Source organism: Thermobia domestica, chromosome 6 (assembly GCF_964235325.1).
Source record: "Thermobia domestica chromosome 6, izTheDome1.hap1.1, whole genome shotgun sequence".
NCBI classification, from domain to species: Eukaryota; Metazoa; Arthropoda; class Insecta; order Zygentoma; family Lepismatidae; genus Thermobia; species Thermobia domestica.
In genome coordinates this window covers 95,187,984-95,214,572 of record NC_137459.1, presented here as the reverse complement: position 1 = coordinate 95,214,572, position 26,589 = coordinate 95,187,984, and the positions used below count along the sequence as shown (strand labels likewise).

General features: G+C 37.1%; 1 protein-coding gene across 3 annotated transcripts in view; it reads left to right on the top strand.

Annotated features, from left to right (window-relative positions):
* The first annotated feature begins 2,153 nt into the window (after positions 1–2,153).
* Positions 2,154–26,589, top strand: part of LOC145688102 (cyclin-D-binding Myb-like transcription factor 1) — a 117,429-nt gene continuing 92,993 nt past the window's right edge. For 2 of the 3 annotated variants that reach the window (XM_081761843.1, XM_081761840.1), the window contains exon 1: positions 2,155–2,330. The gene's annotated coding sequence lies outside the window, so the exon portion shown is untranslated. Of the gene's footprint in view, positions 2,355–26,589 lie in introns of all 3 variants that reach the window. The other variant, XM_081761841.1, reaches the window with a different exon arrangement.

Here is a 26,589-nt window from a genome sequence, read left to right as displayed (position 1 = left end):
TTCCAAGTTTTACGTTCATCTCAAGGTACAGATTTCGAGATCTAGATTACTTTTTTTTTTTTTTTTTTGTCTTCTCGTAATGCCACGTCTCTGCTTCGTACAATTTTATACTCTTCGTTTGAGTCCTTTCTGTAACTCTTCATTAAGTAACTCATGGTATCTTGCTTCCCACCATAATAATCACAATCTTCCTAAAGATTTTCTCCATTTTCCCCGTGGTTTCTATTTAAAGTTTATATTTAATATCTTCGTTAATAATACTACCTAGGTATTTGAATATAGGCAGAGCTCCTTCGTGGCTTAGCAGTTAGCGTATGTGCCTTTGGTGCCGGAGACCTGTGTTCGATTCCCGTCAGGAACTCATGTGGTTCGGCTCTCACATAAGCTGTAGGTCCACGTCTTAAATATAGCCACGCTGCTGAAAGGAACGCTAAACTAAACTGAAGTCAAAGCAAATTAAACATAATCACATATTCTACTGCCTTTCTCAGACATCTATCACAGCCTCAATCATCTAGCTTTTCTTTTTCATATTTATTTTCAGTTATAATACTATCAGAGCCTTTCTTTGTGTTGTCAGGCATCGTGCAAATTATTGATTCATATCCTGCAGTAACAACCATTTTATTTTAGAGTAATAACGATAGTTCTTAACCATATTCGTCCTCCTATAATCGTGTTCCCTAAACAAACTATTTTTCGCTACTCTTCTAGGTCGAAAGAAGTATTTTTTTCTTTTTGCCAAACACTTCTTTCTATTCACCATCCTATATCATATCTTGCATTCCAACTTTGAATGCGAGCTCCTCCGTGGCTAAGCGGTTAGCGTACGCGCCTTTGACGCGGGAGACCCGGGTTCGATTCCCGGCGGGAGCTCATGTGGTTCGGATTCCACGTTAATCAGTAGGTCCACGTCTCATATAGCCTCGCTGCTCAACGGGACGTAAAACTCAAAATCAATCAATCAAAAAACCAACTTTGAATGCTTGGTTCATATGTGGGTTTCTTCGGAACCTTTGAGCTTCTCCCCCAAGCTTCTTTAGCATCTTCATCCAAATTATCAAAGTAAACCAATTAAAACTATTCTAAACCAACGAACACTACATTCATTTCCTTTCTTCCCTTCTCTAAATGGCTTTCACCTATTTTGCTCAGTGGAAGCTAATTGCCTCTTTATGTTGTCTCCTCCCAAATTAAACTCTTCAACTTCTTCGTCCACAGAATCTCTTTCATATTTAACCCTCAATTTTTGTTGCGTGTGAAGTGAAAATAAGATACTGGTGGAAACACATTTTACTTTACTCCCGTATAGATCTCCTCATTTGAGCGATATACGTAGACCTACATCGGTCATCTGCATGCTGATTGTAGTGTCTATAGAGGTAGACTCAAACAAGGTGAGCGTAGTTAAGTATGATCGCATTATTTGTCTGCGATCTTTGCTGGTTGAGTGGCTGCAACAGAGACTACTTTGACTAACCAAGCAGTGTAGCATTAAAAAAAAAAAAAAACTTTCTTTGAAAGTGACATACATCAGATGGACATTTTAATAACATCAAATTAATACTCAAGAACAGATATATATTTCCTTTGCCTGTCTTTACTTGTTCCATATGAAAAACTAAATACTTTACAGCATTAACCCATTTCATAATTACACAAAATATTGGGGGTACTCGTCCCCCAATCCCTCCGCCAGAGACGCCCGTGCTATTCCACCTAAATGGGGAGGTATGGGGTCTCTAAACTAGCTGCACTGAATTAACAACTTTTTCTCATTATTGTAGTAGTTATCACACTTACTTGAACGGCATTCGAGTGATTATAAAGAATACTTAAAGAGTGAGAGCTTACAAATTTGTTTCATAAAATAGAATAGACCATTGGATAAGTTTATAAATTAACATTTTTGAATTGAATATTTCTTTTCTAGAAATTAAAATAACTTATTCCTTTCTAGTAATTACAATAAGTTAAAAATAAAATAGTCATGTATTATTTCTTAATGGATGTAATGAAAACACTAACAACCACCTTTTCACGTATATGACAGATACTTTGTAAATATTTTATTCTTTATAAATTAAGTATCTTTGCTGAAAAATGGCGTACACTTGAAGTTGTTTCATTTGGCTTTATGTCGCCATTTCGTTGCACGAAACCATGCAGACCGTATGCAGACGTGCGCTCTTTGCCGTGCTGTGCCGAGTTTCTGCTGTGCGCTGTGTAGTGTGTGTGTGTTTAAAAAGTAAATTTGGTGTGGTGCATACATCCTGGTGACGGAACATCCTGGTATTTTCCGAATAACCCGGAGGAAAGAGTGTCACGAGGTTAGATTTGCACGTGAGAGTGAGGTGTGCATGGATATATAGATATTTAGATAGATTTGGGGCGAAGGGTGATGGAGCAGGCGATGATATTTCACTCAAATCTGTAATAGAAAGGTGTACTCTTGAGTTACGAAAATAATATGGCGCAGTAAATTACGGATGTTAAGTGGTTTCGTTCAAGTTGGAAATTGACGTTATAACCCCTGACAGGAGTAGCGTTATTCTTGATGTTTTCACAATCGAAAGTTTAATACTTTCATATTTCTTTCATAGATACGTACAGTTCCTTTGATTTCCTGTCTGACGTTTCTTGTACTGTTTTCGGTCTTCAGCTACCCCTTAAAAATTTGAAGTTTATAATAACGTGTAGTGGTGTTAATGAAAGTCGTTTATAATCCACATTATTAACATTACTATTATTATAACTATAAATGGCATTTATTCCGAAGTTGGGCGTCCGCTTTCACCACGTTTTTTCGCTCTTATCTCCTTTCCACATTTTCTGCAATTTGTTATTAGGTTCATTAATCCGTGCTCTTCACAAACTTTTAAAAGATTTTGCTGGTTATCAACGCATTGCTTCACAAATGTTAAACTGTTAGTTCATTGCCCTTGTACATTCGTCATGTTCCTAACATAAATGCTCGTTACTTTCACATAATGCAACTGTTCGGTTACCTTGCGCCAAGTAGTTCCCTCCGCTCGGCATATAGTCCCATGTTTATAACCGCTTATATATAACAAATAAACACATTTTTCGAGACCCTTATATATTATCAAGCACACAAACGATTAAATTATCCTTATCTTTCCTGTAAATTTTAAAAATTTTCTTCAAAACGGACGCCCAACTTTGGAACTTAACCCCTATAAATTCTCAACGAGGTCGCTGTCATGCCAACTTTGTCGTATTACTGTCAAAGCAATATATATATATATATATATATATATATATATATATATATATATATATATATATATATATATATATATATATAAGACTTGTATGTATTTTGCTGTTCTAAAATAAATTTTGTTTACGACTTATAGAATAAACTAATAGAGCCTTTACTGGCGCAACCAGTAGTCAAATTAATAGTTACGTTTATTCCTTACCCTTATTTTTCAAAAGAATAGGTTAATCAGCAACTATTTAGTTCCGGAGAGGTATTGACATTGAAGTCCCGGAATTCATTTTAATCAGTGCTGTGTAAATGTACATAATATGTTTAATCTATACCGGAGAATATTGTAATGACAGTAGTACAGATAATTCGCCCTTAAATCACATTATTGCAGAAATACATAAGCTAATAATTCAGTTCATTACTGCACTTCTAATTAATTAATGTGTTGTACTTGAATAATTCGGATACTTTCCTCAAGTAAGTGACGCTCTTTTGCAAATTACCACATTTGGAAGCAAAATTCTTTTGGTGTAGGACAGTGAGCCAAATGTGAGAACTGGATCGACATAGTGTAGGTGCAGAATGACGAGCTGTTGACATATGTTTGGCAGTTTTAGTTGTTCAGTTTACGTTTGGATAATAATGATAGGATGGCATTTAGTATCTCCCCCAACTCGTTTCATAGTTCCAGAACCGAGTACGGTAATAGTATACATGAGGACCCCCTGATCTGCGTTTCTTCTGGTTTGTGTTACCACTTCTACATGAAATACCATAAATTTTCTACGTAGTGCAATAGTAAGAAGTATCCATGTGCACAAGACATGCGATATGCGTTAAATCCCCCCCCCCCCACACACACACATAGTCATAGATAAAGTACAAGGGCACTCCACATGCAGATATAAAGTACAGGTACGTTCTTTTGTTATTTTCGTATCAGTCGATAAGTAAATAAAAGTTGCTTTGTTACCCCCTTTCTAAGTTCGTACATACTCAATGAATAGTCCCTAAAAGTATGGGCGCCCTGTTCCTTCGGGAACTGATGCAGCTTCATGTATACTATATCCCCGAGGACCTTGTTTTTGTCTAAATTGTGATAAAGGTAGAAATACAAGGGCCGTGGGGGCTTCCAACTCCCTTCGCTAACTGTCCGTAGCTCAGCTATATTTTGTTACTTTACGAAATATAGCTGAGCTAGGGACAGTTAGCGAAGGGAGTTAGAAGCCCCCAGGGCCCTTGTAGTTTGTATTTTGTAAAGTAACACACTGTAAATCCTATATGTGCAAGATAGGGGAAGATACTAACTGTCAGACTAATGATAAAACGAATACAAAGTATGTGTGTAAGCTATCTTAATAAATCTCAGCTAAATTTACCGAATGTACCTAAAAACAAGCATAAACTACCCTAATAACCTCTACTGTGCTGCTTCACTGTATCAAATAACTTGTGCATGGGACAGTGTATTATGGTGGTTACATGTTGGCCGCAAGCTCTTGAGAGCTCCCTCATAGCTATAATATTAGCATATGCGCTTGTGTGGGGGAGAACGTAAATTCGCTGATGAAATTAGTATTATTGCATAAGTGCCGACAAAAATAAAAGTGCTATTTTGTAGGAATTATTTTATGTTGGCAACTCTTCGGGAGTTGGATTTGTAACTAATTATTGAAGTCTGTGCCAAGCCAAATAAATTAATACCTAGTATATAATTAGTTTAGATAATCATTTTATGAGGCATTCTTCTAACATTTTATAGGTAATAGTAATGGAATCTCAGATAACACTTCATGCGTAGGGTAGTAATAATTGTTGAAAATTATGAATTGGATCTTCCAAGTAAGCAGATACACACACTTGTTCAAAATAACACAGTATATTCTCGCTATAAAAGTCAGTAATGGGAAGGTTCTAGATTACTGGTCCCCCATGTAGATAAGTAGCTGGGTAGGTTTCTTTCTATACTAAAGTTTATACATTTAACTTATACAGTATTGCCGAGCGAGCTTTAGCGAGTGAAGGCGGGTTAGAGCCCCGCAGGGCACGTTGTTTTCTGTTTTTATTACTGCTCAATGGGAAGGGGGACCAGTAATCTAGAACCTTGCCGTCAGTAATTCACATTCCGAATAAGTATTTAATGTAATGAGAGCTTTATGAGCAGATGAACTTTACAATTAGCTATCATGATTTCTGCTAAGCGGTTCTAGTAATTAGAAATCCTTTTCAGCAGCAAAATGCTTCAAAAAATACGAATAGTAAGATAGGCGTCTATAATCACTATTGTTTTGTGTAGTTTCCATTTGGTTTGGTTAGAGGTAGTGTTAGAAGTAACAGTGGTAATAACATGCCAAGAAAGAAGAAGAAGAAGAAGAAAAAGAAACCTTCGGTTTCAAAATGTCAACGTTTGCACAAATGCCGCTGTCTCTCCGATCTTGCATTCAGTTAAGTCTGGGCAGCCCTTGAAGTTAAATGCGTAACACTCTATGGTTTCAGAGAAAGACTGTTTGAAAAGTGACCTTGGTGATAGTAGTGTCAAGCCCAGACATTAAATAAATATTACCATTAACGCTGTTATATATATAAAACGTGGACCGTTTATCTTGGTACGTCCCTGTAACTAATAGATACAAATCGGTGAAATTTCGTACCAAGGAAATATCGAGAGTGGGAGATTGTTTTGACATAATCTCTGCAATATAACCGGATTAACAATGTTCCCACCTAACATGAAGTTGTATTTTTCAAATTGCACTACGTCAGGTTACTACAGGTTTCCAATGTACGGCATTACTCGAACAGACGGTTCTACCAAATTTTGACGATTTCTTATCTTTTTAAGGTTAGGTTAGAGCTTTAAGGTTAGTACCAAATTTTGACAGATATATTACATTTTCAGGTTAGCTTAGAGCTTCTAAAGTACTGGTGATAATTCTTACCTTCAAAACTGTTTACCAAATTTTGAAAATTTCTTACATTTTCAGGTTAGGTTAGAACTTTCAGTTTGATTCTACCAAATTTTGATAAATTTGACTACCATTCAAAATAATTTCAGTATGCTGTGAACTGACACAAATTACTTCTATATTCACATTTTCATTCCTTCAGGAAAACTGTTTCACATCGTATTTTGCCTATAAATTTTCTATTTGGTAGAACCCGTCTGCTCAAGTAAACCCAAATTTACATGCAAAACAAGAATTTAAAATAACACAATTACTATGTAGTGTTACAAACTAAGGACGCTAGAGGATCACAAACATTGGAAAACGACCAAATTTTAAAGGATTCTGCAACAGTAATAATGTAAGTGACATGGATTTGGTAATTCACATCTAAGCACCTTGGTGTCGAATACTGTGGGCGTATGACTTGCTTCGAATAAGTAGGGGGGGGGGGGGGAATTACAAGGAACGGAAAATTTGACTTTTTTTCAAAGAACTTTATTTCGAAAAAATGTTTAAGTATGTATCACATCTAATTCCGTACATGGTTTTCAATAGGCATCACAAATCATTCCGGATGTATAAAAAGAAATCTTTCTTTCTATAATGTTACAACAATGTTTTTGGAAAGTTTTAATTACCACAAGTTCTCAGAATTTAATCATTTTAAGCAGTATTGGAAACTACCATATTTCCAGAACGGTTTGAGGTATTGAATTGCTGTAAACGGCATTATGATCTTCACATCGATTGAAAGCCATCTATGTAGTTAGATGAGCTACTTACGTAAGCAAGTTTTCGAAATAAATACTTTTGAAAGAGTCGAACTTTCAATCCACTGTATGGTGCTCCTTCGTGGGTAAGCGGTTAGCGTACGCGTCTTTCGCGTGGGAGATCCGGGTCCAATTCCCGGCGGAGCTTATGTTGTTCAGATTCCACGTTAATCAGTAGTCCCGTCTCATATAGCCTCGCTGCTGAAAGGGACGTTAAACTCAGGCCGTGTCGAAAAGCGCCAAGTGCACACTTCATCAGGTTAGCTTTTGAACCGCATTTCGTTCCAACAACTCGTTGTGGTAGACAATGAAACATTGATAACAAAAGAAAGAAGATTTATACCTACAACTTTAGTTTTGCCGTACCTCCAGATACTTGTTATTTCGGAATTCCACATTGTGTTATGTACACAATAAACTCGTAACAACATAAGATACACTAACTATTGGCGATGTTCTATTTTATTAGGCATACTTGCGCGAGAGAATATTTATTAATCCACCGGGAAGAAAGTAGCACTAGTGGTTAGGGCGCTGATGATACTGTTGCGGGTGCTATTAGCAAGCAATGTGACTTAATTTCTTAGTCCCTAAAAATAGCTTAGGAATTTTATTGCAAGTGACAGCAGACAACTTGCAAGAGCTTTACGACACTGAAGGTATTGAGGAGGGCGTTATTTACAATAATATGGCGCAAAAGTACTTTGTGAAATGCATAATGTATCAGATCTTAGAGAGTTCATATTCTATGTATCTGCTGTCTGTGTGGGAGATTACACAACAATGCCACTGTAATTGTGCTAGTTTTACTGTAGTCCTTCGGTTACAGGCATACTAATTGAACTATTTCTACCATATTGAGCTAATAATTACTCTTTTTTCGTGAATCTATAGATTCTACCCGTAAATCTTCGAAATAGTGTATCCTTTTCCTTATCTCCGCAAAAAGTTAACTTACATGGATGACAAGGAAAGAAGTAATGCAGTTGGACGAGATGAGTACCAAAATTTACAGTAAAAGCTATTATGTCCCTATGAGATATCAATGTATAAGGATCACATATACACAAGGTGGATAACCCTAAAGTAATATGGTAAAAAAAAAAAAAAAAAAAAAAAAAGATTACTATCTTATAAGCCCACTTAAATGAAGTCTTGTATATATGTATACTCCAATACTTGCATGGACTTCAGTACACTTTCGGCATTTCTTGATATATCCCTCTCTCTTTTTTTCACATTCTTCCTACAGCGAAAATGGTTACTCAGTTACAACACAAATCCCCTCGTCCAAGTATAACCATAGAAAAAAAAAAAATGAAATGAAATGAATTTTTGAGTTTTACGTCCCACGGGAAAAAAAAAATTGAAAATTAAGAGACGTTTTTTGGAAAAAATAAATGGCTCTCATTGTTCAACTGAACGAAAGGAATTACTTGTTCATAATCGTTTCATAGTTGGTACGGTAATGGAATTACATGAATTAAGTCGAATTCGTAAAATCTTTGATAAATGTACAGAAAAAAATTGTTGTTTTATTTCACTATGGCCAGCTGTAAAAAATGCAAAAAATATACGGTAATTGACATATTACGATCCGCCCACAGCCAAGTGCAAGGAAATATGTGGCTTTGAAAGAAGTTTGTTTAGAATCAAAACTAGAAAATTAGGCCTGTCTATCCACGAATTAACATTAGCAGCTGTAGCTGTAGGCATAGAGTAAAGAAAACTCAAGGTATTCATTATAACTCATACGCCATTAAAGTTTATAATTTACCTGCAAATAGCTGCAGTAGTCTAATTATCATAATTTAGCTGCATAAATCATGTAATACAGGGTGTTTGAAAAAACTCCCTAGTTTTAAGTATAAATTTAATTGGGAAATGAATGAAAACTTACATCAATGAGTACATATCATGAAAGAAAATTCCTTCAAGTTTTGTTTAATGTTGGTTAGGATTCAACGTGAGATCCATTTGTGGCCCTGCATACGTCGAGACGATATACCACTTCTCGCCACGTATTCACCAACATTTCAGGTGTAACTGTCCCAACCGCTGCGACGATTCTTTCCCGTAAATGATTGATGTCTCTGATCTTTTCACTGTACACAACATTTTTTATGTGGCCCCAAAAGAAAAAGTCCAGTGGGGTTAAGTCTCGGCTTCGTGGTGGCCAAGGTATTGGGCCACCCTGCCTATCCGCCTTCCTGGAAAGCGAGTGTCAAGAGCCGCACGCATATGGTTACTGTAATGAGGTGGGGCGCCCTCTTGTTGGCAAAATCCAAGCCCCTTTTCCGCTTCAATATCGTCCATTTGGGGAAAGACGTACTCTGTCAGCATGTCATAGTAAACGTCCCCGTTTATTGTTTTTTCTACAAAAATGAAAGGACCAATCACACAATATTCCATCAAACTGCACCAGAGATTAAGTTTGGGAGAGTCACGTTGATGCTGAATAACTTCATGTGGATGCTCTGTCCCCCAAATTCTGCAGTTATGACGATTGACTGTTCCACTGACATGAAATGTAGCCTCATCAGAAAAGAGAATTAAAAAAAAAATAACATCAATTCTGTGTAGAAATTCAGCAGCAAACTCATACCTTTCGATTTTGTCAGTAGGTTTAATTTCATGTAATAGTTGCAATTTATAGGCGCGCAACTTAAGTCTTTTACGCACAATATCATACACAGTACCTTTAGGTACTCCTAATTGTCGAGTACGTCTGGCCAATGACTTCTTCGGGCTCCGAACACAAGAAACACGGATCTGTTCAACGACAATCATGCTTAACATTGCTGTCGAATATTAATCTCACAATGATAAACCTTTTCCTGTCAATCACTTCTGAATAGCATCGTCAGTTACGGTGCAGCTTCCATCTCCCTGAAAGTGAAATAATATCACGGTATTTTTGCGTTGCACACTGAGCTCCTTCGTGGCTAAGCGGTTAGCGTACGAGCTTTTGGCGTGGGAGACCCGGGTTCGATTCCCGGCGGGAGTTCATGTAGTTCGGATTCCATGTTAATCAGTAGGTCCACGTCTCATATAGCAGGGTGTCTACTGGTCATGAAAGTCATGAAAGTCATGAAAAAGTCATATATTTTGCTTAGTGGTCATGAAAGCCATGAAAAAGTCCTTTATTTACCCAACTGGTCATGAAAATCTGAAATCTCAGAGTATATTTTTATACTTTATACTTTTATACCTCATACTGCATGTACTGAAACAGTTGTCAAGATGTCCATTTTTTGTGTTCACTTTTTTTTAAGTTTTGATATGATACTAGTATGCAGACTGTGAGAAAAAAAAATATTTGTAAAAGTACCCTTGAAGAAAGAGAAGAAAGAAGGCATCAGACCCCATCCAGGATGAAGGTTCCATTATGAACAAATTCAGTAGGTCTTATCAGTATGTTAATGTACGCTAATTTCAAATATGACACGATGGAAAAGAATTGTATATTTACGTAATCAGTCTTTTCTTGTAAACGAAAATTATAAATTTAGAATTCAGAGTACATAAAATGCAGATAAAAAACATACCAGAATGTAACGGGACTGTTCACAAGATTTTTTTAAATCTATAGAACCTGGTAAGCCTTAAACCCATACTTGAACCGCAATTAAAAATTTGTTTACTGCCTTTTAAATTGCTCTTGCATTTTAAAATTAGTTGTCAGCTAATCGGCATTATGTACATTAGCCAATAAGAACATAATATGATCTTCATCTTAACCGATGCACCACTGATGGTAGGGGTTTATTATTACTAATGGTAAGTTTTTATCGCCATGATCATGAAAATTTGAACCAAAAGGTCATGAAAAGTCATGAAAAAGTCATGAATTTACTTTCTGGTATTCCAGTAGACACCCTGTATAGCCTTGCTGCTGAACGGGACGTTAAACTCAAAATCAACTCAATTTTTGCGTTGCAGAGAAATTTTCTGAATCTGGTTCATTCATTCGGAACTTACTGAGAAAAGAAATATTTTATTGGAGAACTATTTCAGTATCAGTAGTTCAACATACAGCCTAGATTCCAACGCTTGATGCTGGAACCTCCGGACGATCCACATGAATTATTGCAATTAATATGCAATATTCAGTAATATGAAATTGGAATATGAGCTTCCTTGTAACTAAATGGTTATCTTTCGTACAATTTGCACTCCAGGACCGGATTCAATTCCCGGTAAGTTTTTATATGATTATCCCTTCAAATGCTTAAAAATGAAGTCAAAAATATACCAACCGGAGTACTTGGGTTCGTTCCCTGGTTGAAGGGGCTTTATTTCCCGTACTACGCTCGTTCAGCACCGGTAAAGGGAGGTACCATATTTGAACTGCTAAGCGTTGTTTATGAGAGGCCGAAAACTAAGCCATGGAACACGTGGAGTGAGTTTTTAACTGTCGAACGTGAAAAACACTAAACCACAAAGCGTGCCTACTTTACGAAAATAATCACGGAAACTATATCATCAGACGTGCAGCTATTGAGTGGGTAGGTGTTTAACTTCCCTGAAGCTATATGAGACTGGACCTACTGAGCAAATATCAATCAATTTATTGTAATGAAGCGAATTAAATATAAAATTACAAGTAAATATTCGGGACCGTGCATCATAACTTTATTCCACGTTGTGAAAACATCAATAAATAGGTTTACACAGGTTCTAATATGTTAGGCCATATCTGTTTGTCATAAATGGTCTAGCAAATAAATAGTATATGGATAGTGACGTTTCCATCATTACACTGTTTCGCATCAAACTTCGGGAATGGTATCCGACTTCTTGGGCAAAAGCAACATCACCATTGTGCATTATTCTCCTGCTCGCTGCCTGTTACTCTTCTCTGTTTCTTACACAGAGTTCAACCTTAAAAGATAAACAATTAGACACCATCCAGGGCAACATGACGAAGAACTCATGTGAATTCTACAACAGGTTTTCCAGTACAGCTTCCAGCGAGACGACAATCTTAAGTTGAAATCCGAACCACAGCTCTAGTTTGTATTTGATGCTTTGTTCTCCTATAAGAGTTGCCAAAGGCCTGTGCTCTTTGCATTGTGCTAGAAACTTTGAAAAATATAGATGGCAAGGATAGTAATTGAAGTAAGCGATTTTGCAAAACTACACACTTAAAATATATTATCACGGTTTGCATTACACAGGATGTGACAGAAAGAACTCCCGGATTTGGGAGGGGACCTGTCGCGAAACATCGTCCCTTTGTTGCTAAGGATTTTATAAAAAATATTTTTAAAAATGGTGGGTGACCGTTGGAACCCAGTGTGGGATTCGCATCTACTTCACACTTTAACGATGAGACATTGTTCCTGATAAGGAAACTGTTTTGTTCAAACCACGTTGATTTAAAAGTATTTTGTGTGGTTTCAAGAGATAATAATACTCCTAAAAATGCCGTAGATTTCGTTTTGAATGTATTAGTTTCCCAAGTAGGGGAGTCTTTCCTGTCGCATCCTGTATTTAGGTTACTAGAAAGAGATTGTGTTAAGAGTTGCTACTCACTTTTGTATCACATTCACAACCTGCGTGAACAAATTAAAACCAGCTTAAATTTCCTTACGTTTGGAATTTCTGTTTTTGAACACATGAGACATGTAATTGCAGCTTAATGTAAGATCCGAAGCATATGAGCACTCATCGGGATTTATCCCGGACATTCTGCTCTACATGCACATACATACGCCATATAGTCACTGCCCTCGAACAGCCCATGACCGTCTTACATTACACACACTCAGAGCCGTAGCTAGAGATTTTGGCGCCCTCCTACACTCTTTTTACATGTAAGGGAAACAGCTTTTGTTGTTACGCTACGCTGAATTTTTAGCAAGCTGCTTGGAGAGACCATTGCAACAGCCAAAAGCTATCATTATACAGTCTTTTACAAATAAGAGCTGTTCTCAAGAGGCTTATTTTGGACTTCCTGTTAAACTTGACAAAATTACCTTTGGTTGTATATAAATCTACTTGGGGAACAGTTACGGAAAGCGCATGGAGCCGATTCTCCTATGGTAGAGGAACCGTGTTCGACATGGAGTTTCTGAACGCGGGTGGTGGCGTTGGAATAGCCCTGAACATAATGTTGATATCAAAAATTGTACCCTGGGTCCCGAAAGTTGTTAGACGTGAGTGGTGGCGTTGGAAAGATCCGACTCTTCTAAACAAAGTGGTAATGTCAGAAATCGGATCCTAGCCCCGAGGAGTCAGAAATTGAGTCCTGCAGTTTAGGGCTTGGGTTTTCTCTATGAAAGATGGAGTTCTTGAACGCGGGTGGTGGTGTTCGAAAGGTCCCGCTCCCCCTAGCACATCGATGATATCAGAAATGGAAACCAAGACGTGAGGCCAAAAAAATGAGGTCCCGAAGTTTTGGGCTCAGAGCCCCATCTATTTACCAATTAAACATTGAAGATTCCGAATCTTCGAAGCCAGGGCCCGATTTCTGACAGTATCGCTGTTCCCAAACGACCCGGATCTTCCCAACGCTACCACCTCGTACAACTACTCCATATTTAGTACACAAATAGAAGGGACCTGAGTCCAAAACTTTGGAACCTTATTTCTGGGGCTTTGGGACGAGGTCCAGTTTCTGACGTCACTGCTATGTTCAGGAGACCCGAACCTTTCGAACACCACCACTTGCATGCAATAACTTCATGCTTAAAAGAGAAATGAATGGACCCGAGCCCAAAATTTCGGGACGTTATTTTCTAAGGATCGAGGATAGGGCCCGATTTGTGACATTGCTGTTGTGCTGAAACGACTCCTACTTGCACAACAACTCCATGTCTGATAGGCAAATAGAAGAGACCCGAGCCCAAATTTTGGGATCTCAGTTCTGGGGCATCAGGTCCAGGGTCAAATCTCTGACATCACCGCTGTACTAAGGGGATCCAAATCTTTCCAACGCCACCGACTCCATGTCTAACAAGGAGTTTCTATCATGGAATGTTCTCCATGCACCTTACAACGATTTATATTTCATACTATTGCTAAAAAATGAAATTTAAATACATTTGAAACTATGTGCTTTCAAATGTTCGAAATGAGTGACAGCATTAATTTCTAGTAATAGTTGTAAACTTTTGAAATTTTATTCTGTATGTGATTACACAAATAGCATTTTAGTCAGGTTCCTTAGGGGCCAATCATGGTGTCCCGTGTGCAGTTTGATGGTTAAGTATTGCGAGTGCTTTCATCTTTTCAGGTGCATATTGAAGAACACGAAAAGCGATGGTGGAGGTCTGAGGTCCGCGACTGGCCAATATGGCGGCCAATTCAAGATGGCGACCAGGCTAGGTTTAAAAACCGCTGTATCTTGTTTACCTCTCATCCGATTTTGATGCTCCTTTTTTTAAATTGTAGGTCTATATTAAAGCTATATTTAATGTTATTACACATTTTACGCTAACACAATAGTTTCCTAGGTATTTCGCAAAAGCCAAATTTTGAAAAAAAAAATGTTTTATGTTTATTAAAACAAAAAATGTTTTCTGTTTATCAGAAAAATATAGTATTGCGGGTGTTTTCATCTTTTCAAGTACTTCTTCGAGAACACTAAAAGCGATGGTGGAAGTCTGAGGTCCGCGACTGGCTAATATTGCGGCGAATTCAAGATCGCAGACCGGTCTGGGACCTCAGACTTCCACCATTGCTTTTCGTGTTCTCCAAGTAGTACTTGAAAAGATGAAAACACCCCCAATATTTAATCATCAAACTGCACATGGAACACGTTAATGAACCTGACTATAACATGAAATTAGAAATTGTACATCCATGAGGAAATTTGTATTGTGTTCGAAAATCCAGGTGTTCATTAAAAACTTCTATTCTGATGAGTCAATACGATATGTAAAATATATAAGTTATAAGTTGAAATGAATAATTTATGAATTGTTAATTGTACTACTAAATAATTATACCATAATTTACAGTATTTAAGACTGATAGTTTCCGTTTTCTGGGCCCTTTACTCATTGTCATTTTCGTCAAACTCTTCTTCATCACTCGCGGTGGCTCAGTGGTAGAGCGTTCACCTCTGGTGCTTGGGGTCCCGGGTTCGATCCCAGCCCCCGCCAAGTGAACTTTGTGGTGGACAAACACCGTGCTCGTGGGTTTTCTCGGGGTTCTCCCGTTTCCTCCCACTTTCTTCATTCCACCATTTCACTCATCTCTCATCATCACCGTCTCCTTTAGCCTAACCGGCATAACCATGGGACGTAAAACTTAAAGATTTCATTTTCTTCTTCATCACTGTCATCAAATTGTTCATTCCTCATTTGAAGGATTGTCACAATTTTGTTCATTTCCAGAATAGCTGCACATCTCTGTACATGGAATTCCATGCCTGAAACACTTACAGGGGGGCGCAAAACGTGATTGCACACACGAACATTGTATGGATGACAGAATTTCTAGAGGTCCACAGGGAAGCTCACTCATCTCTGTAACAAACTGACCATTTTCCAACTTCCAACCACATTCTAATGCAGATGGGAGGCAAGGTGTAGCAATATCTGATGTATTTCAAATCATTGCTTGCAAATGTGCTCTTCTAACTTCAGGACGAAATGAAAATAAAGTTGGAGAAAGACTGGTCCCTTCAACTTGTTTTTTTGAAAATAACCACCATCTTACTTCACTTAACTTTCGAAGATTCGGCTCTTGTAAGTACACTGAACAAAGATACTCTTCCAAACCATTGTAGATTTCATCTGAAACATGCAAAGTTCTGCCAAGAGATGAAAGTGCGTGAAGCACTCTTTCATTTGTTTCCATGAAGTGGTTGCAAAAAGTAGTTTTTGTTTTTCCAGAGAAAGCACCAGTTACGTCAGTACCAGATATAGCATGCATCCCAGTCAGTGCATTTGTTCGCTGTGGTCCCAGTTTCGCATACATTTTCTCTACCTCAATTTTCTGAGGTTTAGTTCCAATGAGAAAAAAGAATGTTTTCGTTGGGGGCTGTGGATACCAACTGATGAGCAATACTAGTACATCAGTGTCAGGGGAGAACACATTTATGACTTTTGCACCTCTTCCAGTGGCACGTAGGGCATGCAAGGTAATTTTCGTGTCAGCCTCTTCTTGAGTAGTTTCCAAATCTGATACAACTAACTTTGAAGCTTCTGCAGTATCCTTGTAGGACACAATGATGATTTTATTGTCGTCATTAGCCTTTTTGATTAGTTCTTTACTTAAATACTCCATAAGGGATGCCTTAGTTTATATATGTGAAAGCAGTTTCTTAATGGGAACTGATTTGATGCTGGTGTCAGCCTCAATTTTATATTGAACAGGTGGTTTTCTATGTTGACGACGGTCACGACAAGCATATTTCAATGAAGTTTCGAGATATGTGTCAAACAACATGAACTTCAGAGTAATGCCCATAATTCCGAAAGATTTTTCTGCAGAACTGATTTGCTAAGTCTAACACATTCTTAGCATTATTGTCCAACTTCAGAGAATTGAGCTCTTCCATTCCATCTACGATTGCAACTGACATTACTGGACTGTCAGAAGCTGCAACTTGTGATTCATCAGGATTTTCGCATGTTTCCTGTCTTGAAGCTATTCTAAATGATGAAGGAGCTTGCTCTTAACTTGTATACGATGCATGGACCCATCACTGCAAAACATAGATCTTGGAACGACACAGCTCATATATACCGATACAGTCATCTAATTTTAAATCTGTTCGTGCTCGACACAAAAGGACAAGTCTAGCAAACAACTTCCTGTCCTCCTTAATCTCCACTACCCCCTCTTTAGTTTGCACTTTTACTTTCTTTCCCATCGAACTAAACAGTTTATGTTTCTTCTGGGGAAGACTATCCCAAAACTTTCTTGTCCGTAGCATTATCAGCTCTTCTGCAAAAGACTTGTCCTGTGCTAATCCCTGGACTGGCATGAAAGTGACATCATTGACAACTTCAGATGGTGCGACAGTCATTGTTACAAGGTTGATCAGGTCATTACCTTCATGTTTGAAAAGGTTTACAAAATTATGGGCACACAGAGTCATCTTGGTCAAATTATTTTGGTAGCGAGATGACTTCGATCGGCTTACCTCATGATGAGTCTTTCCTTCTGAACACCTGGAACACGTTCTGTTACTTCTAAACAAATCTTAGCTAGTTCAGGTGTTACCAAATAGAATTTGGTGAGGATCTGTAGGCTTTGTGTTATGTCTACTACTCCACCTGCTACCTTCATTTTTCGGATTTCCTGTTCAAGAGCTTCATCAGATCCAATATTACAAAATAAGACTTCAGATTTATTTGGAGCCCGTACGTTCCTAATATTGGTCCAAGTTTCTGTATCTGACGTCTTTAAAAATTTCATTTCAGCTGTATGCCAAGCACATAATGCATTGTAGTTTCGCATAATCATGGCAAAAAAAAAAAATAAATAAATAAAAAATAAAAAAATAAAAAAAAAATACTTTGTGAACTCCAAAGCTACTAGCCTTAGATCCCAGTCACGACTTCAAATTGCTCTTAGAAAAGCCAGCCAGTTGGAAGTTGATTCCCTGAACATGCCTTTTCACAGAATTCATAAAGCTTTTCAAGCGTGTTTTCTTCAACCAAGGCAGTGTTGAATTGATGATTCTTTAAGGATAGTTCTTCACTGTCTCCTTTTTGCTACGCTTTCCATAGATTTGTTGCATGTGGAGATATTGTTTGTTTAAGGTCTTTTTCGTCCCTGGAGTGCCATTCCACTTGCTGACTGAACAATGCATGAAGTGTCAGTATATGAGCTCGAAGTGATCGCCGTACAGGTTTCCCTTCTAACATTCTCTTGACAATATTTTCGCTATATATCCCACTTTCAACCCAAATCTCAGGAGTACCACTTTCGTCAATATAGTTACCTATAGCTCTTAATTCTGCCATTAAAATATGCAAGACCCCAGGTATCAAAACCCAATTTTCCTTCGCAATAGTCATTTTTAAATGAAGTAGTGGTCGATATATGCCCAGGCCAGCTGTGACAACCAATTTCTTAGACTGACTTTGAACTTTTTTATTTACTTTCTCCAAATGACTCATCACAGAGTACAACACAGTAACATTGGTTTGTGTTTCTGGAAGTATTGACATTATGTTGTTCGTTTTTGCATTGCTTTTACCTACCATTAAATTATGTGCAGACCATGTTAGAGGTAGCCCAGACTGATTGCTGGCACTACTTTCAATACCAATGCAACCAGTTAACATCCACACAAAATCTTTGGTTGCAGCAGAAATTAAAAGTTCAGGCTTTTTTCTGGTGGGGGGTCTATAGAGATAATGGACTATTAGGTTTCAACAACTTAGGAATGAGCAAGGGCTGAATTGAGTATACTGAGTTTGGTAACTCTCTATTTTCCTTCCTAACAGAGATATCTAGAACATTTTTTTAAAATACACTCAAATTTACTACACACAAACAATATAAAAATGTCACACAATTCTATTAATGTTATAATATAATCCTTAAAAACATTGTATTTAGCGTAAACTGAGTAATAACATCAAATATAGCTTTAATAATGACCTAAGACAATTAAAAGAAGATTATCAAAGTCGGACGAGAGGTAGCCGAGATACAGCGGTTTTTAAACCTAGCTTGACCGCCATCTTGAATTCGCTGCCATATTAGCCAGTCTCATACCTCAGACTTCCACCATCGCTTTTCGTGTTCTCGAAGAAGTACTTGAAAAGATGAAACCATCCGCAATACTATTTTTTCTGATAAACAGAAAACATTTTTTTTGTTGTTGTAATAAACATAAAACTTTTTTTCAAAAATCGGCTTTTGCGAAATACCTAGAAAACTATTGTATTTAGCGTAAAATGTGTAATAACATTAAATATAGTTTTAATATAGACCTGCACTTTAAAAAAAAAGAGCATCAAAATCGGATGAGAGGTAAACGAGATACAGCGGTTTTTAAACATAGCTTGGGCGCCATCTTGAATTGGCCGCCATATTGGCCAGTCGCAGACCTCAGACCTCCACCATCGCTTTTCGTGTTCTCCAACATGCGTCTGAAAAGGTGAAACCACCGGCAATACTTAACCATTACACTGCACACGGGACACGTTAAGGAACCTGACTATTTTATATATATTTTTTCTCGGCTCGTAGTGCACGTAGATACTTCAAACAAAAAAGTGAATGATCAAATCGTATGTGGAAAATCAAATGATGATACTTTCATATCCAGGGGTGTAGCGGAAATATTTCCACGGGGTGTTAACTTCAAAATTTCAAATGGAAAGTGGTATCAATTTCAATTTCTTTGGAAGTATTATTGAAAAAGAAGGAACTTTTACAGGAAACGCTTTTCGTTAAATTTTACGATTTTGCATCTGTCTTACGTATTGTTTAATTGTAACTAGAAAACAAAAGCTTTACGAGGGGCGCACTGAAAGTCGTGAGCAATATTTTTTCACAACCGTGATCTTTATTTGTAAGTGAAACCAAATATATCGTCTCAATCTATAGACCTTTCCTTTACTTTTCTACATAGTCTCCGTTCTTTTGCACACATTTTTCCCATCGTTCTCCCAGTTTGAAAGTACCCTTGCGATGGAATTTGTTCCAGCTGCCCATAGACACTGACACACTGCTTTGAAGTTGACACCCCGTGGAAATATTTCCGCTACGCCACTGGATATGAAAATATCATCATTTGATTCTCCACATACGATTTGGTCATTCACTTTTTGTTTGAAGTATCTACGTGCACTACGAGCCGAGAAAAATATCTGGGACTGGTGGTCTGATAGGGTGATTCAAAAGCAGCTACACAGTAGCGTACTGCATTCATTTTATATCATTTCTTATTGTTATCCATCAGGTAAACTTAGTGTCTTTATTTTTTTCTTAATGTGTTTTTATTTACATCTTAAGCTCGGAAGATCCTAAGCAAATAAACCCATAAACTAGAATGTTACACTTGATCATTGTGAAACGTAACGGAAATTTAGGATCCTTCTTTACGAATTTCTCAGTATTAAGATGGAGGTGAAGAATGTGTTTAATGTTTGAATCTAAAATCCAAAATATAGTTTGGCTACGACATACATTTGAAATTATAGAAATTACTTAATTTCTTAATGAATGAAAGGTCTGTATTTAAGGGACCTTATGCAGAGTCATTTTGAGGTATGATTAGCGTCATACTAAAGGCCTGATTACTGCAGGGAGCATATGCTAGTCGAACTCTTTAGTATGGCACTAATCACGTGTCATAATAACTGCATAAGACCCAAGGTTACTTATTTTTAATTAACATATTAAAAATCCACTAACACATACACACACACATCTAATATAATGTATGTATATGTTTTGTATGTAAAAATACCACACAAGTAGATACGTACACACACGCAAAAATATCCTGGTGATATAAGTGGTTGATCGAGAAATGATCCCAATAAATTCATTCAAATTGGAAGCATTTCGTATGTCAATGGAATAATAATAATAATAAAAAAAAATACTGGTTGCGATCAGTCTCTGGGAAATACGAAATTCGTTGGGTTAAGTTCTGATCATTTGAGCACTTGAAATTCGAGAATTTTATTATTTCCCTTATTTACCTTCATTTTTAACATTCCCGCACAAAGAACAGCTTACGTATGTTTCTACATCTCTCATTTTCATACGTTCATTCCCACCGTCGTCATTAATTTGGTTGGGTTGAAAAGCGTGATTAACTAAGCAAGCACATTACGATCATAGCGCCGAATATGTATTTCAGATTGACCGTTTCTGATTTTGAAAATGCTCTTGCTCGCACGCTATAAGTGATTACTCGGCACCTTGTATATCAGATCGTCATTAATAGGGCAACCATAAAGCAGTTAAAAGCATAATGGAATTTTTCACTTATGGTTGGCACCATATCTGTGATTTTTTACAAGTCCGAATTTGCTAATCTTATAAGCATAAGAAAGCACAATTTACGGAAATAATGCATAATTCTTAATGCTTTTTATTGCAAAACCTTGTGTATGTGTGCAATAAAGAAAAATTGTTAATATGTTTTGTGCCAAAGAAAAAAAATCAACAAAGCCTGTTATCAATGCAGCAAAAATGGAAATCAACTGCCAATTGCCTTTACGCGTAACAATGGAAAGTTCGAATTCCTCCTCTTTCCGCACCTTCTGCTCAGAAGGACTTTTTTGTTTCTGCACTTCCTGTTAAAAGGCAGGAGAGATTGGTTGTGCTTATTCCAAGATGCCAAAATCAAGAGTATATGCAATCTCAGAGAGTAAGAGAATTCCCAACTGACCATTTCAAAGTAGACGACAGTAATCTATTTTGTACTTTTTATTCTGAATTCACGAAATATGAGAAGTCTAGTGTGCAGGTACGTGTTTCTTCGAAACACTTCTTAAGAAAAACTTCACAAAATGGGGTAGTATTGATGAAATTGAGATAGTATTGATGCAATTTTTAGTAGGAAAAGTGAATAGTTTCATATACATTTTTAATGCTTGTGTAATAAAAACGAGTAAAATAAATATGTAACAGAAATGAGTAAAAAGGAAGCGTAATTCAAGGAACAGCATATTAAGGCATAATTTAGGAATAAAACATAATGCAAGGAAAAATAAAGCACAATATACAGCTGTATAAAGCATAAAGTTGGTTGCCCTAGTCATTAACGAATCATATACCGGTATCATAAGATTTTGCACAAAATATGAAAAGAGTTCACAGTGTTCTGTCTGTAAAACCATGAACAGTAAAGAGAAATTTTGAACTTCCACCGTAAGATAGAACATCTGTGTTTTGGGTATAATGTTGGCGGTTAACATCAGTTCTAATTACCGGGAGAGTTCGTTGTTGTAGAGGTATGGAAACCAGTCACTGTAAAGGCCGCCAAAATTTGAAAGATATCACGTACAAGAATTTCCGTCATAGTTAAGTCAGTTTCGTAGAATACTACTGTGTATAATGGGACTTTGATGCAATAGTTGAAATTGAAATGTGAAAAGTTTTAAAGTCATAAAAAAGTAAAACTGGGAGAAGACGGTTTCAGCCTCTACTTGGGGTTACTTTGCACCAGTCCAAAATACCGCTTAGATAGGAAATTATTACTACTGGAACCTCCTGCATTCTAAATTTAGGTAAATTTTCTCTTTAGGTAGATGCCAGAATGGATTTTTTGTTGGAAAATAAATTATGAACAGTGGCGGATCCAGAAAAGTAGTTTGAGATTTGCTTAACTCACAGAGGCTTCGTTTATTTTAGAAATCACTAGATTTTTGGGGAGGAGGGGTGAAACTTACAAGCATAGGAATGACTAACATTATATTTAAAAAAAAAGAAATCATGCAATTTGGATGGGCTTCAACCTGAAAGTCCCAAACCCTGTAAATCTTCCACTGATTACGGTTGGGATGATACTCTTGGACATAAGGAATAACCATAGCAAATCAGTTCACGGGGATTTTTTTCTATTCCTGAGTTGGCATTTTTGTGGGACATATGCTGAACTATTAGAATTTGGTTCCTGTGCCTTTACCAGAAAATACCTAATTTTCTTTACAAATATCGATAATTCAAACTAAGTACTGATACCGATACCATCATTCTAATATCAATATTTGTAGCCTGCATTCAGTTTTGTGTAGAAAGTAAAGTGTATAAATACTGAAGGGAAAACATTGCACAGAAACGTTAGGTTCATATGTTGAGCATACTTTTTTGTATGTTGTGCAAAGTAACTCCACCTGTGGGGTTATTTTGCACCAAAGTTTGTGTTTGAGTGACTATGGTCATACTGAATGTTTATTAATGAACTTGCACTAATGTTTTTCTTATATATCTAGCTATTATATCTTTGTAAGTTACATGCGATTTTCTTTAAAACTGCTTAAATCTTTTGCAAAGTAACCCCGTCTTACGGTATAATAATTTTCTTTAAGTAAGGTTAAAAACGTGTTGTAACTCTTATTGAAACGTTCGGGTTTCGAGCGGAGGGAGCAAGAAAATTTTTAGCAAATCTATTTCTTTACAAACCGACAATAATATTGATTTAATAGGGCGCCAATATTTTTTTGGGGGGGGGGGGGGCGACGTGTAGTTTACTCATTTCCAACACTTTTCCTTTCTTCTTGCTCGTTTGGTTATTCCTTGGTATCAGCACCCGGGACTTCCACCCCACCCACACCCCCTAGCTATAGCCCTGCACTCGCTGAGCTCTGATCAACTTATTAAGTTGAAAGCAATAGATAATGCTCGCCTCTTTCTGGCTACTTGCATATTATGGGACGCGTCATGGTGATATTAGGTTCAGTTCGCTAAAGGTTATCAGATACTTTAAACCGCAAAATTTGTTCCTGTCCTGGTAGTTTAGGTTTTGCGCAAAAGCATACGTATAATCAGCTAACAACACTGTGGGGAAGCCTTCCTTTGGTAGTGGCAGTTCGCCTGCCATGTGCTGATACGTCGACTATAAGACTTGATCTTCGTCTAAGACTTTCTCGCTGGGCTAGTGGGTGCATGTTTTGTGCACGAGGTCCGAAGTTCAACTGGGTATATTATGGTGGTTCAGATTCCACCATAAATTGTAGGTGGAATCTCTGTACTGAACTCTAACCAAGCATGGGTTGAGCTTTGCCCATATATCCATGGTTTAAAATTACATTCTCAGAAATGAAATCTTTCAGTTTAACGTCCCATGATTGTACCCTTTAGGTTATCGAACACTGATGAATAAGGCAAGTGAATGTGATGGAAGAACTGGTGGAATGAGAATGTACAAGGAAACAGGAGTTCCCGAGAAAACCCACGGAGATATTTTGTCCACCACAAACTTACTTGGCCAGGGACCGAACTACGGACTCCCACAAGAGGTAAGCGCTCTATTACTGAGCCACCGTGCGCCCCAAATATTTCTTGCAGAGATTGAAATGATTTATAATCTTAGTTTTATTTCTCATGGTTTGTTTACCAGACTGCTGTGTTGCTTTGATTTTTAGCACGTGTATTTCTCCCCTTTATTTCATGTCCTATACGGAACAAAAGGTCTTCTTGGCAAACTCCTCGTTGCTTTATTCTTTTTAACTAAAAACAAAGCATTGGCTCATTATTGTGGAGAAGAAGGAAGAGCTAAAATGTATATTACGTTTGTCATTGCGTGAAGAATAACCAGGTTAATGCTTTTCTAAGTTCTCGGTACTCAACTGCACTCATGAAAAGTAATAATCAATATTATGCTATTACTACTCTATATGAAGAATGAAGACATTAAATTATAGCACATTTTTTCTCGAATTAGAACTGAGCTAAAGAAGTGACAATGAATAATATCTGCTTTATTCGTTCGAATTGAGGTAACACTTGAAACCAGAAATTAAACAGCAGAAAAAAAAAAAAAAAAAAACATCGATGAGATAGGAATGCTTTTACCCGAGATGTGAAGTAGTCATTAATGAACTGATATGAAAGTAATATTGGGAGTGATATAGGGTAAGACGAAAAAATAAATGTGTTCTCAAAGGCGTTCAAACTAAAAAATGCTTTTTGAAAATACTCTTCCCTTGCGTTTTAACGTAAGTAGTAAATAAACAACAAAAATGAACAAATGTCTTGCTCTTGAGAAAATATAATAAATAAATGGAACTGAAACATGTTTACATGCTAGTACTTCATGTAATCACCTCCAGAGCCAATAACTGCTTGGTGTGTAGAGGGAGTACTAGATACAAGTCTCGAATAACACGACGGTTTGTCACGAAAGTGATGCCACAGTTCCATAATACGATTTTGAAAAAATGTTTGGTTTCTGTCCTGACGCTTCTCTTCCCATTCTTCCACCATATAGGCCCACAGATGTTCATTTGACTTCAAATTTGGAGATACAGTAAGCCACTCTATACAAATTAGCTCCGGATGTTCACTTAACCACTCGTGTTTGCCGAGAAGTGTTAGCAACACTTTTGTCATACATAAATACATACTCTTTCTGCTCGGGGAAGTTTCTTTCTAAGAAAGAAAACAACTATTCGAGGATATTAATGTAAGCAGTGCTGTTCATTGTTCCAGGCACAACAACCAACTCTCCAGAATCAGCAGCCGTCATATATCCTCAGAAGTGTGCTGATATTCGTTCTGAACAAGAAGTTCTGATAACATTTCGTTCGGCATACCTGGATCTGTGTGGTCTACAGAAATAAAGTAAATTTGTCTTGCTGGTTCGACTGGAAACCCTTCTTCTTGGTCCACATAATTAAGTTTCAATACTATTGAGGTTGGGTCATGTTCTGTGCCCATTCCATTCATCTGGGTGTGAGAGAGTGCGGAGAGTCTTCGTAGCGGTTTTGAACAGTTTAGACCAACCTCCAATATTTTTTTCGTTATTGTTTCGTGAGAATCACCTGGCTCTGCCCAACAGAATAGATGTGTGGCGCAGAGATCTGTTCCGTACTTCCGTAACTAACCCTTGATTTTGAGCGGCAGTTGTCACTTTAGACCTCCTACTCCTTACCCGAAGCGTGAAATATTCTGTACTCTCTTCATATCGCTAAATCCATTTTTGACTTTTCTTGTCACGGCCCAAATCCCTAGCGATCTGAAGGACAGTTTGCCCCATTGTTACTCGGCCAATTATTTCCCCTCAAGAGCAAGACAATTCTCTACAGCCTATATATATATATATATATATATATATATATATATATATATATATATATATATATATATATATATATATATATATATATATATATATATATATATATAGTTACAATTTCGGGAGATTTAAGGAACCATATCTCGAGAACCGTAAGTCGTGGAGAGAGATATTTTGCAAGAAACAAGAAGGTGTGGCTAAAATGTTTTACATGCAGTAACAATCACAGTTATCCTTCCCCTTCTATTTCTCTATTCTTTCTAAGTTTGTTCTGGCAGCGCTCTTGGATCATTCATTCTCAACTGGTTTGCTTTAATATTTTTACGTTTCCGATATTTTTCTACTGTATACTATTTTCCACTGAATTGCTGTAATGCCTCATTCCCCTAGGAGTCAGAGGTTGATTCAAACAAATAAAAAAAAAAAATATAAAATAATTCTAAACCAACCCCAAATCCCACTGAAGAAGGGACTACGGTAGGTAAATCAGCGCGGCTCAAAATCACTCGATTAGACTGTGACTAGTCTGTGATTATCCAGTATTCACTCTGGAACTGGGTTAAACAAAAATAATAGTAAAAACAACAAAACCAATTTCAGATTTCAAATAAATTTTATTACATTAAGACACGAATATCTGAACATATAAATATGGACAGATATTCCAAGACGGAAGTGAATAGTTGCTCAAACGTTTGAAGAACAGATATTCACTATCACACATTGAAAGTGCAACCAGATTAAAGTACCAGAAATGAGTATTATGTAATGATTTTGTTAGTCAATAATGGACCGAGATTTATCCCCTTCACCAATTTATTATAAAATTTGATAAATACAAAACGTCTTTGATTACAAAGAGTACAATACTGTTTTCTCGTTATTCCAAGTAGAGGAGAATAGATGTTTTGCACGGTGCCCCTTCTCTCAAGGCAGTCTCCAAGGCACCTGCCGGTTCGG